Genomic DNA, 11354 nt, shown 5'->3' with positions numbered 1-11354 from the left:
ACTGAAAGAAGAAGAAGAGTTGTGAGTGAATGAATGAATGAATGTTTAACGACACCCCAGCACGGAACATACCTCGGCTATTGGGTGTCAAACTATGGTAATGCAAACAAATAAGGTGATGATCAACATCAATATAAAAATTCAAGATTTAAATAAAAACACAGTGTAAAGAACCGTGCAAAAACACAAATATCACAGATAGATACTGACTTTTATTCAAAATTTCAATTTGTGCCTGTACTGGCCATTCTCAAAGAGAATGTTACACCCTGCACGGGAAGAGTTATGTTAGAAATTATCTGCCAATGCATTGGCAATGTCACGATGAGACGTCACATCCGTGTCATTGACAGACAAATGGCGAACTGTATTATTGGATTCTTTTACCTTGATTTTACGTATCCTATTCCAGACAGATTTCACAGACATAATTTCTCCAAGATGATTTCTTACTCTCTCGGATAGCTTTACGAGCCTTTGCACGAGAAATGCGATAACTATTCAGGTTATCCCCGGTAGGGTCCCGTTTCGCTCTCGTTTCGCTCTTTGATTGCATCTTTGCATGTCTCATTGAACCATGTGGTTTATTGAAACGTTTCGGTACTGCCGAAGTCTTAGAAATAGTTTTCTCTGCAATATCTTTCAATATGGATGTGAACAAAGACATGGGATCATCGGCACCAGCCATGGCAGTTTGTTGCAGTCGAGTGCTGAAAAGAGGTCACCATTTAGATCCACAGCTGTTTCTGGACAAAACTCCGGTTCCAGTTGTGGAGGAGACCAAATTTCTGGGGGTTATTTTTGACAGGAGGCTATCTTTTGTTCCTCATTTACAGTATGTGAAAAAGAAGGGCTTAAAGGCCCTCAATATCTTAAAGGTTATTGGCAAGACTGAATGGGGAGCAGATCGAAAGGTTATGCTCCGACTTTATAGATCTTTAGTTCGGTCTAAACTTGATTATGGGTGCATTGTGTATGGGTCAGCACGTAAGTCTTACTTGCAAATGCTAGATCCTATACACAACCAGGGACTTAGGCTTTGTCTTGGTGCTTTCAAAACATCTCCTGTGGAGAGCTTGTACGTCGATGCACACGAACCTAGTTTGGGTGCTAGACGTGCAAAGCTTTCTCTGCAGTATGCTACAAAGATTAAATCAATGCCAAAACATCCTGCACACAATGCGGTGTTCGATAATAAATATGTGAAGTTATTTGATGCGAAACCGAATGCGATTCGAACATTTGGTCTTCGCATTAAGCAGTTTTTATCAGTTTCCAACATTGATTTAACAGACATTTTGGAAACGCCTTCATATTTTATTTTGCCACCTTGGTGTATCAAACCACCAAAAATTGTGTTCGATCTTGTGCATCTAAAAAAAGATCGCACAGATGCAGTTATTTATAAACAACATTTCATGGAAATCCAAGAGCGGTACTGTGATTACATTCCTGTTTACACAGACGGATCACGGGATGGGAATTCGGTGGCTTGTGCTACAGTGTTTCCATCAGACACAATAATTTCCATGAGATTGCCCGATTCAGCATCAATCTTTACTGCTGAAATTTGGGCAATCATTAAAGCCCTGGAACAGATTAAGGATTCATATGCATCCAAGTATATTATTTTTACAGACTCACTTTCGTGTCTTCAAGCTCTACAGTACATGAAATTGGAGCACCCCTTAGTTGGGATGGTGATACGAAAGTGTGTCTTTTTATCAATTGCCAATAAAGATGTTATACTGTGTTGGGTACCCAGCCATGTTGGCATTAGGGGTAACGAAAAGGCAGATGTTGCTGCCAAGTCTGCTTTGAACTTGCCCCGTGTCCATGTTGGTGTCCCCTACAGTGATTTTAAATTTCATATTAACCAATATATCTTTTCGACTTGGCAAGATGATTGGGACGGTGCGGTTGCGAATAAGCTTCATTCTGTCAGGGCGCGGTCCTGGGAGAGTGGCAGTCATCCTACAGGCGATGCAGGAAGGATGAAGTAGTCTTATGCCGTGCCCGCATCGGCCATACATATTTGACGCATTCATTTATTTTAAAGAAGGACCCTCCTCATCAGTGTGAACACTGTCAGTGTACACTGACTGTGCGGCACATTTTGGTGGAGTGTGATCATCTCAAGCCGACAAGAAATGATATATTTGGCAACAGAAATGTTTTGGAATCGTTTAAATTCCATCCAATGTTAATTGTAAAGTTTTTAAAACACTTTGACTTCTATACAAAATTTTAAGATATACTTAACTTGATTTTATATATTGTATTATACTCCGCCCCCCCCCCCCCCCCCCCCACAGCTCCTTACACTGTGGTTTTACATGAGTCTATATAAATATGTTCATATACTTACCATTTTTGACACCCAATAGCCGATATGTATTTCTGTGCTGGGGTATCGTTAAACAAACATTCAATCAATCAATCAATCCTGACCGCCCGTCTATTTGAACTCCGGCCAAAGTGGTGTATTGTCAGAAGTCATAGCTGCAGGTATGCCCCAACTCAACCACCAGGATCCCATCATCCATCTGGCCTCAGATTACAGTCATCTTCCCATTTGGTTGTCCAAAATCCGGAAATGTGACCGCGCAAGTAGTCTGCTGTTTGACTGTGATTATTTCATGGCAGACAGCTATGAAGTGGCAACTGTTTGACTGAAGTGACAGGGGATAGCATGTAGTTTGTAAACATGTGTAACTTGTTGATATTGAAGACTTGTTTGTGGTAATTCCGGCCCATGCAAAAGTAGTGCTTTTTGTGTAAAATGGGTGTACTCCGGCCTGGTTTAGAAGGTGTGTCTGTTTAAACCAATATGCTGGGAGAAAAAGCTGGACAACAGGGGTTGTCCTTTTCAGGGTATGTGTCCCCCATGCAAGCAAAGGTACATACAAAACTTCACGGGCCTGCTGATATTAATAAAAATGTTATAGCCACTAAGGCTATATAGAAACATAGCGAAATTAATTGTGGTCTGAGGCCATCTTCACGGGTCGCACTTCGCGGCAAACAAGGCGCCCCAGAAGGGGAGTTGTACTGTATTAGCCATTCTCAAGAAGAATGTTTCACCCCTGCACCACGGTGAGGTTGCAGTACACGCAGGGGGGTTAGAAGATTAATGCTTTTTGTTTTAGTGAAAAATTAATTTTTAACTAATTTGTTTATACGGCCGGTTGACGGACCTTTAAAAATAAATTGAATTTTTTGTCCAAAAACCTGTATCAAGCACTATATTGAATGTAACAGGGCAATCATCCAAATAACTGGTGATTATTTTGCTTTTTACATGTAATATGACCTCTAATCTGATTGAAAATGGAAACAAATAATATGAAACAGAATTAAAATGGTTTTAAGTATCGTTTTACAACGATATATGCAAGCAAAAAGTCACCATTTTCAGCGAAACAGAGTATTTACGTCTATATCTTTGGTAAACTTTTTTCTTTCTTTTCCATCCCTTTTTTCAGGCGGGAGAGAGTTTAGCCATTCTCCAGTTTTGTTAAGAGAAAACATGTAACGTTGACGCAACAGTTCTAAAACGTGTCAATGTGTCCAAAAGTGCAAACACTCTTTGTCACGGGGATTCTATAATTCCCGTAACTGAATAAAACACGATTATCAAAATATCTCTCCTAACTGTATATCTATTAGATCTCTCTGTAACAGGCTGTTAAACCCTAGTATGGCTCGTCTCTAGGTATGATCAGAGATACGATCTTATATAAAGTATATATTAATATAGCACGTTAGTTCTCTAGAAACACAACAAAAACACAATACACTTTGGAATCTGTATTAATCTACGCTGACAAATGTACAGCCGTAGTAGTTAATTAATAACAGCAATAATACAACCCAGAACTGATCACTTAATTAGTTAATCTCTAGGTGTCTAGTTACACAATATGCGAATCACTTCACCGTTACACCACACCCACACGTGTGATAATTGAGAAACGCTTCCAGGAGAAGTTAATTAATAAAGGAATTACAACACCATTCCTAACTGGTTAATTTTTAATTAACCCTTACTACTCGTTCAGTAACGTGTGATAATTTAGGAACGCTTCCAGGGGAACTCAATTAATAAAGGAATTACAGCTCTATTCCTAACGGGTTAATTTAATATTACCCCTAACTACTCATTTAGTAACCTTGTAACACAGAATTAATACTGGTACCGATTACAATAAAGACAATAACCTACAGTGTACCTAGGTCGTCTAGGATCACTGGCTAAGCTTTATTTTACCAAATACTCATATAATGTTAGAACAAGAAGTCTACGATTTACTTCGTCAGATGACCGAAGACCCTGTCTAAAGAATATTGGTATAATACAGTATTAAAATATTTAAAGGTCACATCAATCACATCAAGGTTATACACACAGCAGAAATGATATTTACCAAAGTCCAAACGGACTAACGTTCCCTCGGAGCCTTCCTATTCGTTCTCCTCAATATCTCTAAAACACTAGCTATTTATTATAAATCAGGATTTTGCCTGGGGGTACAAGGCGGTACCTCACGTATCATCTCATATTCCAACTCTACTAGAGTCGGTATATTTCTCTCTGATCGTCAGACTTACTGACGCCATCGTCGCCAAATCACGGTCGTCGAAACCGCACTCGCAGAGGTATTACGTAACTACTCGCCACATGGCCTCCACAGCTGGACTAAGTGCATATTGGAATGCCCGATCGCGCGAAGTATTACGTAACAAGTTGCCCACCTGGGCTACGGGCAATGAAACTGCACACGGCCCTCTAACACAATTAAAATCGCCACAGGCGAAACAAATTTAAGAGCATGTACCGTCACACTCTTTCTGGGAACTTGTTGTGTCTGGGCACTGACATAGTTTCCATGGCTAATGTTTTGTCGCTGTCAACATCTGCAAAACAACCGCCTAGCAGGTGATCACTTGCTGCTTTAATAAGCAATGTATACCCGGAGTCAAAGACCTGTTGTAATATGACACGTTTCACCATCAAAACTGTCTTGTTGTGTAAGCTGTTCATATTATTGATAACCGCCGATTGAAAAAAAACAAAGCTGTATTTACAACACGATATTCAGCAGCAGTAAAAGTATAACATAATCTGGTTTCAGGTGCCTTCGCCAAATTCAGAATCACTTGGACAATCTTATTCAATTTAACAGAGGGATGGAAAATGTGTTCTATAAAAATATTCATACCATGACAACTTCCACTGTCTTTAATTTATTTTATTTTTGTTTTAATTTTATTTATTATTACATGTGGAAATGATTCAAAATTGACGTGTTGCTAAACAAGTGCAACACATAACTGCACATACCTTTTTGTCCAGTCTTTCCCTGATTGATGCAAGAGTAAAAGTTTCATCAAATTCCATCAACAGCTGGTTTATTCTTGCTCAGTGTTCGTGTTAGTGCATTATGATTATAGAATGCATGTGAAAAATGAACTGGTATGTATAGTTGTGGGCACGTAACTCCGCAAAACCTCCCGTACTGTGTCTGCTATGGATATTACGGCAGAGTAACGTGTCCAGAACTAGGGTAAGTAATGAGAATAGTCATGATCAAAGATGTCCCACCAATGTCTGAAAATTCTTCTCTTTTTTTTTCATGAAATACTTTTGCTGGTGACGTGGTGTCTTTTGTAGGACCTCTGAAGCCAGTAACAAATATAGACCAATCACAATCTATAAAATATTTCCTTCAGTCAGAGATCCCACAAAATACACCATCAGGTATCACCAAACAAAATACTGAACCGACTTTGTAGGATTAGGAATAATCTTTGTAAAGTTTGTTACCATGATGGACGTGTCCGGGTGCCGATGGAGCAGAGCCGGAGTGGATGTACCATTGTCAACATTTTTAATGGGTTGGGGAAGTTGACAGGAAGTTGACATCATGTTTGTACCTTGATTATAACGTCTCAATAATATTTGGAAAAAAAACAAGGTATGAAACTGGTACGAAGTGGTATGAGGACGAAGTTACGAGGCATTGATTATATGATATATTTCCTCAAATTACTTTTAATAATCCATGTAGAATTGATTGCATTGTGATCTTGGATTTCGATCGGAAATTTCCGTTGATTTCCGTGAACGCTCGGAAACAGTCACATCGGGCTGTTAAACTTCCAAATTCAACAATTGTACGTCCATTTTCTGTATTTGTTTCTGATTTACACTAATAAAGGTATGGATGATTGTTCATATTACCAAACCACGATGTAGAACACCTATCCTAACTACATTTTTACCGTAAGCAAACATTTCAAACTGGATTATTTTTATACAAATGCATGCGCAATTAACTGAAAATAGAATGTTTTAGCAGATTAATGTATTAACTTCTCTCATTGGCTATGTTCCCCGTGTCAGAACACATCAGAAAAGAGCTTTCAGACGGAGTTTGTACCCATTAAATTAGACAAATTTGGAGCCAGTTTTTGCGCAGGCGCAATTCATGCCATCGCGAGTTATCGTTCCTGTTGCTTCATGCTAATATAGTCCGGCAGCGAACCACTAAACCCCAAATTAGGGTATTAAGGGTTGTTTTGTTTTTGTGATTATACTTGTTTAGGTCATCTATTTCACAAATCTGAAGGATAACATCGTGTCACCCCCTCCCCAAACCAGGGTCAACTACTAATAGCACTATTGGGAGAACCTTTGAAATGATGATAGAAACATGAAACTTGGCACAGATGATCTCCATGGGGTGTTCGTCACATCCAATGAATGCAGTAAAATTGCAAACCTTGGCTTCTTCTTTTTGATCGATTACACCGATACCAGCAGTAACAATGAACGATACTGCAGCTACACACGTCCACCTCAGCTATCTGGCTTGTCTGTCCATCTAATCAGATGTTGATACTGTCGCTTGAATTTTCAAAATGGTCACCATACTGTCATACAAACGTTAATTATTTAGAGTTATTTTAATATAGTTCTTCGATGTTAGTCATTTTATATGTTTTAAAACATGCTAAACTTAACGTCTGATGGTGGGAGTGGCAAATATAGGATGGGACTATTGGCAGAGCAGAGCAGACAACAGATGTGACGTTTGAAATGGTGGTACAAGTATGAAACTTTGCACAGATGATCTCTTTGGTGAGTTCTTCTAATTCGTTCAGTGAGCAACTTGAAATGCCAATATTACGAGAATTTTTCAAAATGGCTGCCATTTTTTCAACGATTCTCCGTTATTGGCATGTATAAGAACAACTTTGTTCGATTTTAGCCATTTTGGGGACTTTTTATGTACTAGGATTTAAAAGCATGTTGAAGGTATTATCAAAATTAACGTTTGTTTCAAAATGGTTGCCATACTTCCAGCAAACATAGTCAGCAGCTACAACAGAATGAATGAATGAATATTTAACGATACCCCAACACGAAAAATGCATTGGCTATTGGGTGTCAAACTGTGGTAAAGGCAAAACTTAGTGATGGTCAACATCAATATAAAAACACAGTGTAAAAATGCAAAGATCACATAAAGGTAATATTAAAATTTAGAATAAAAGTCAGTATCACGTAAAGAATTCAGACATTACGTTTGCCAAATATATATTTTCTAGTTTGTGTCTGATGCTTACACTCCACCAAAATGTGGCGTACCGTTAGAGGACACTGACAGTGCTCACACTGAGGTGGAGGATCTTTCTTCAAGATAAACGAATGGGATCAAGTAAGTATGACCGATACGAACACGACACAAGACTATTCATCCTTTCTGCACTACCTATACGGCCCCTGCGCGTGGTGCAACATTCTCTTTCAGAATGACCAATACAGCACAATTCCCCTTTTGGGGCACCTTGTTGGCCGTGAGGTGCATCCCGTAAAGCTGGATGATGGGATCCTGGTGGTTGACCTGGTAACATATATACGGGTATGTTTTCTGGCAGCACACCACTTTGGCCTGGAGTTCAGCTAGACGGGTGGCCATGGTCAAGAGCAAACAAACATTTTTAATTATATTTGCCAAGAATAACCATTCCTTGAATCAGGTGGGGGTTTTATTATTATTATTATTTTATTTTTTTAAATTTATTTATTGCTTGAGTATATTGACCATGTATCCCTGGCTGGTGGTTATTCGCAGTTGCATGTCCCCTTGTGATGGGTGGGGGCATGGTTTGTGAATTCCCCTGCGTGTACTGTAACCTCGCCGTTGTGCAGGGTTGAAACATTCTCCTTGAGAATGGCTAATACAGTACAACTCCCCTTTTGGGGAACCTTGTTTGCCGTGAGGTGCGACCCGTGAAGATGGACGATGGGATCCTGGTGGTTGAGTTGGGGCATACTTGCGGCTATGACTTCTGACAATACAACAGACGGGCGGTCAGGAAGGCCCGACCTGATCAATCGGCTGGTCACGCCAAGCTCCAGAGCAAACAATTTTTGTTTTGTTTATATAGTTGTATACACCATATGCATTTGTTGCTCTTGGGGCAGTGGCTAGGGTCAACTGGGTGGTTTTGTTATTCTTATTGCCCAAGTATATCAACTATGTATCCCTGGCATGGCTGTCTGCTGGATATCCGCAGCACCATGTCCCCTTGTTGGACTCGGTGGTGGGCATGGTTGATGAACCTTTTTTAACCTATGGGTAAAACAAATTTATCAACCTTAGATGGGACCCTTAAAAGGGTCCACACCGAAGTTTCGGACTTCTTGTCTTCGGACGAGGAGTCCATGAAATCTAAAACAAATGTGAAGAAATCCAAAGTGATTTCTTCACAACATTGGCCAAGGTTTCTTGTCATCACTTCCACTGATGATGGAACCTTGAATAAACTTTCACCTTTTGCCATTAAAGGGCAATTGTTGGCTTGGCTGGTGAGCCAAAATCTGTTAAGAAAATTAAGAATGGGCCGTTGGTCGAGTGATTCACCGAAAAACATTCAACAGTTTTTTGCAATGTGCCGATTAAGGTAACTCCGCATACCTCCGACAACAATTACTGTTTTAACCCTAGGGACTTTCAAGGTGTTCTTGATCAACTCCCCTACTGCCTTTATTATCATGGGAGATTTTAATGATCACCACACTTTGTGGGGATGCAATGACTTAAATAATAGCGGTAAACAATTAGAAGACTGAATTCTCAAAAATGACTTAATATTACTTAATGATAAAAGTCATACATACTTTCATCCTGCAAGTGGTTCTTTCACATCCATTGATTTAACCCTTTGTAGTCCGTCACTTTGTCTTGATTTCTCCTTGAAAGTTTGTCCAGACCCTTGTGGTAGTGACCACTTTCCAGTTATTTTGAACAATGATGGACCTCCATCACTTGAAAGAGCTTAGAGATAGGAGTTGACAGGGGCAAACTGGGAAGAAGTTCGGCATATATATATATGCAGCACCGGCTATTGGGTGTCAAAGTATGGCAAATGCAAAAAAATTGATGATCAACATCAATATAAAAATTCAACAGTTAAATTAAAACAGTGTAAAGAACTGTGCAAAAATAAAAATAACAAAGATAGAGACAATTAAAATTTAGAATAAAAGTCAGTATCACATACAAATTGTAAAACTAATTCTTTGAGATCAGGACACTCCACCAAAATGTGGTATACCGTCAGACTACACTGGCAGTGCTCACACTGAGGTGGAGGATCCTTCTTCAAAAGAAATGAATGGGACAAGTAAGTATGGCCGATGCAAGCACGACACAAGACTATTTCATCCTTCTATAGACTGATGCTGAATCGGGCAATCTCATGGAAATTATTGCGTCTCATGGGAAAACTGTAGCACAGGCCACAGAATTTCCATCCCGTGATCCATCTGTGTAAACAGGAATGTAATTAATCACAGTACCTGTCTTGGATTTCCATGAAATGTTGTTTATAAGTAACTGCATCTGTGCGATCCTTTTTTAGATGCACAAGATCAAATACAATTTTTGGTGGTTTGACACACCAAGTTGGCAAAATAAAATATGAAGGCGTTTCCAAAATGTCTGTTAAATCAATGTTCGAAACATAAAAACTGCTTAATGCGAAGACCAAATGTTCGAATCGCATTCGGTTTCGCATCAAATAACTTCATATATTTGTTATCAAACACCGCATTGTGTGCAGGATGTTTTGGCATTGATTTAATAGTTGACTGCTATCGTTACAGGCGTTTTCAGATGGTGATTATCTTCCTGAGACTTAATTACTAATCACTGGAATTGAGCTCATTTGTTCATTCCACTAGTAAAATGGGCATATTAAATATATTTGTGGTGTTAATATATATTTATACATTTTAATATTTAACAGACTAGATGTGTTCCGTGTTCTCAATCATCAATGCAAATAAGCACACACACACGTGTGCGCATTACAAAAAATAAATCATCTGCGAACAAGGCTTGGGAAAGAAAGTCTGGTACCATTGAAGATAATTTTCAGAATATATTTTGTTTAAAAAAAAAATGATAATAAAGTTTTATGTAAATTCACATATATTAAACTCCAAAAACATAATTTCTAAAACAAACGTACCGGTGACGTACATGATACGCCCGTCAGGAGTTTGATTGAAAACCATCGATATTAATGAATATGTTACGGGTATGATTCAATTCTAATTATGTGAAATGTTTAGAATGGGATGGATGAACAGTTTCTTTTGGACCAACTACTGATGATACTGTATCCATTAGAGAAGGTGCTGTCTGATTAAGAAGTTACTGTTCTTCATTAGAAAGGGAAAATGTTTTCAAAGGCTAAACAAGATTTTCCTATGATGTTCAGAATATAGAGAAATTATTGAATTTATTTGTATCACAGTGACCTAGTAATTGTATGTGACACACCACCATCCCAAGTTGTTCCTACATGTGAGGTCTGATTGCCCTGTATGCAAGATATGATCTGGTGAAAGATTTACTGTTATGTGCAGTAGACCGTGAAAAGTAGGTCACAGTAACCTAGTAATAGTACGCGACATGCCGCCATCCCAAGTTGTTCCTACATGTGAGGTCTGATTGCCCTGTATGCAAGATATGATCTGGTGAAGGATTTACTGTTGTGTGCAGTAGACCGTGAACAGTAGGTCACAGTGACCTAGTAATAGTACGCTACACGCCGCCATCCCAAGTTGTTCCTACATGTCAGGTTTGGTGGTGCTGCATGCATATCTATGCAAGATATGGTCCGGACGGACAACGCCATACCATTATATACGGGCGTATAAAAATAAATAATAATATTTTACCCCATTTTGCAATTGATCCGAATTAAAGTTATTCACGAAAATCACTTATACACCCTACCTACGTATATAAGGCTTACGGTACAATAAACAATTA

Source organism: Gigantopelta aegis, chromosome 4 (assembly GCF_016097555.1).
Source record: "Gigantopelta aegis isolate Gae_Host chromosome 4, Gae_host_genome, whole genome shotgun sequence".
Lineage (NCBI taxonomy): Eukaryota > Metazoa > Mollusca > Gastropoda > Neomphalida > Peltospiridae > Gigantopelta > Gigantopelta aegis.
Note: the sequence above shows the minus strand (reverse complement) of the source record.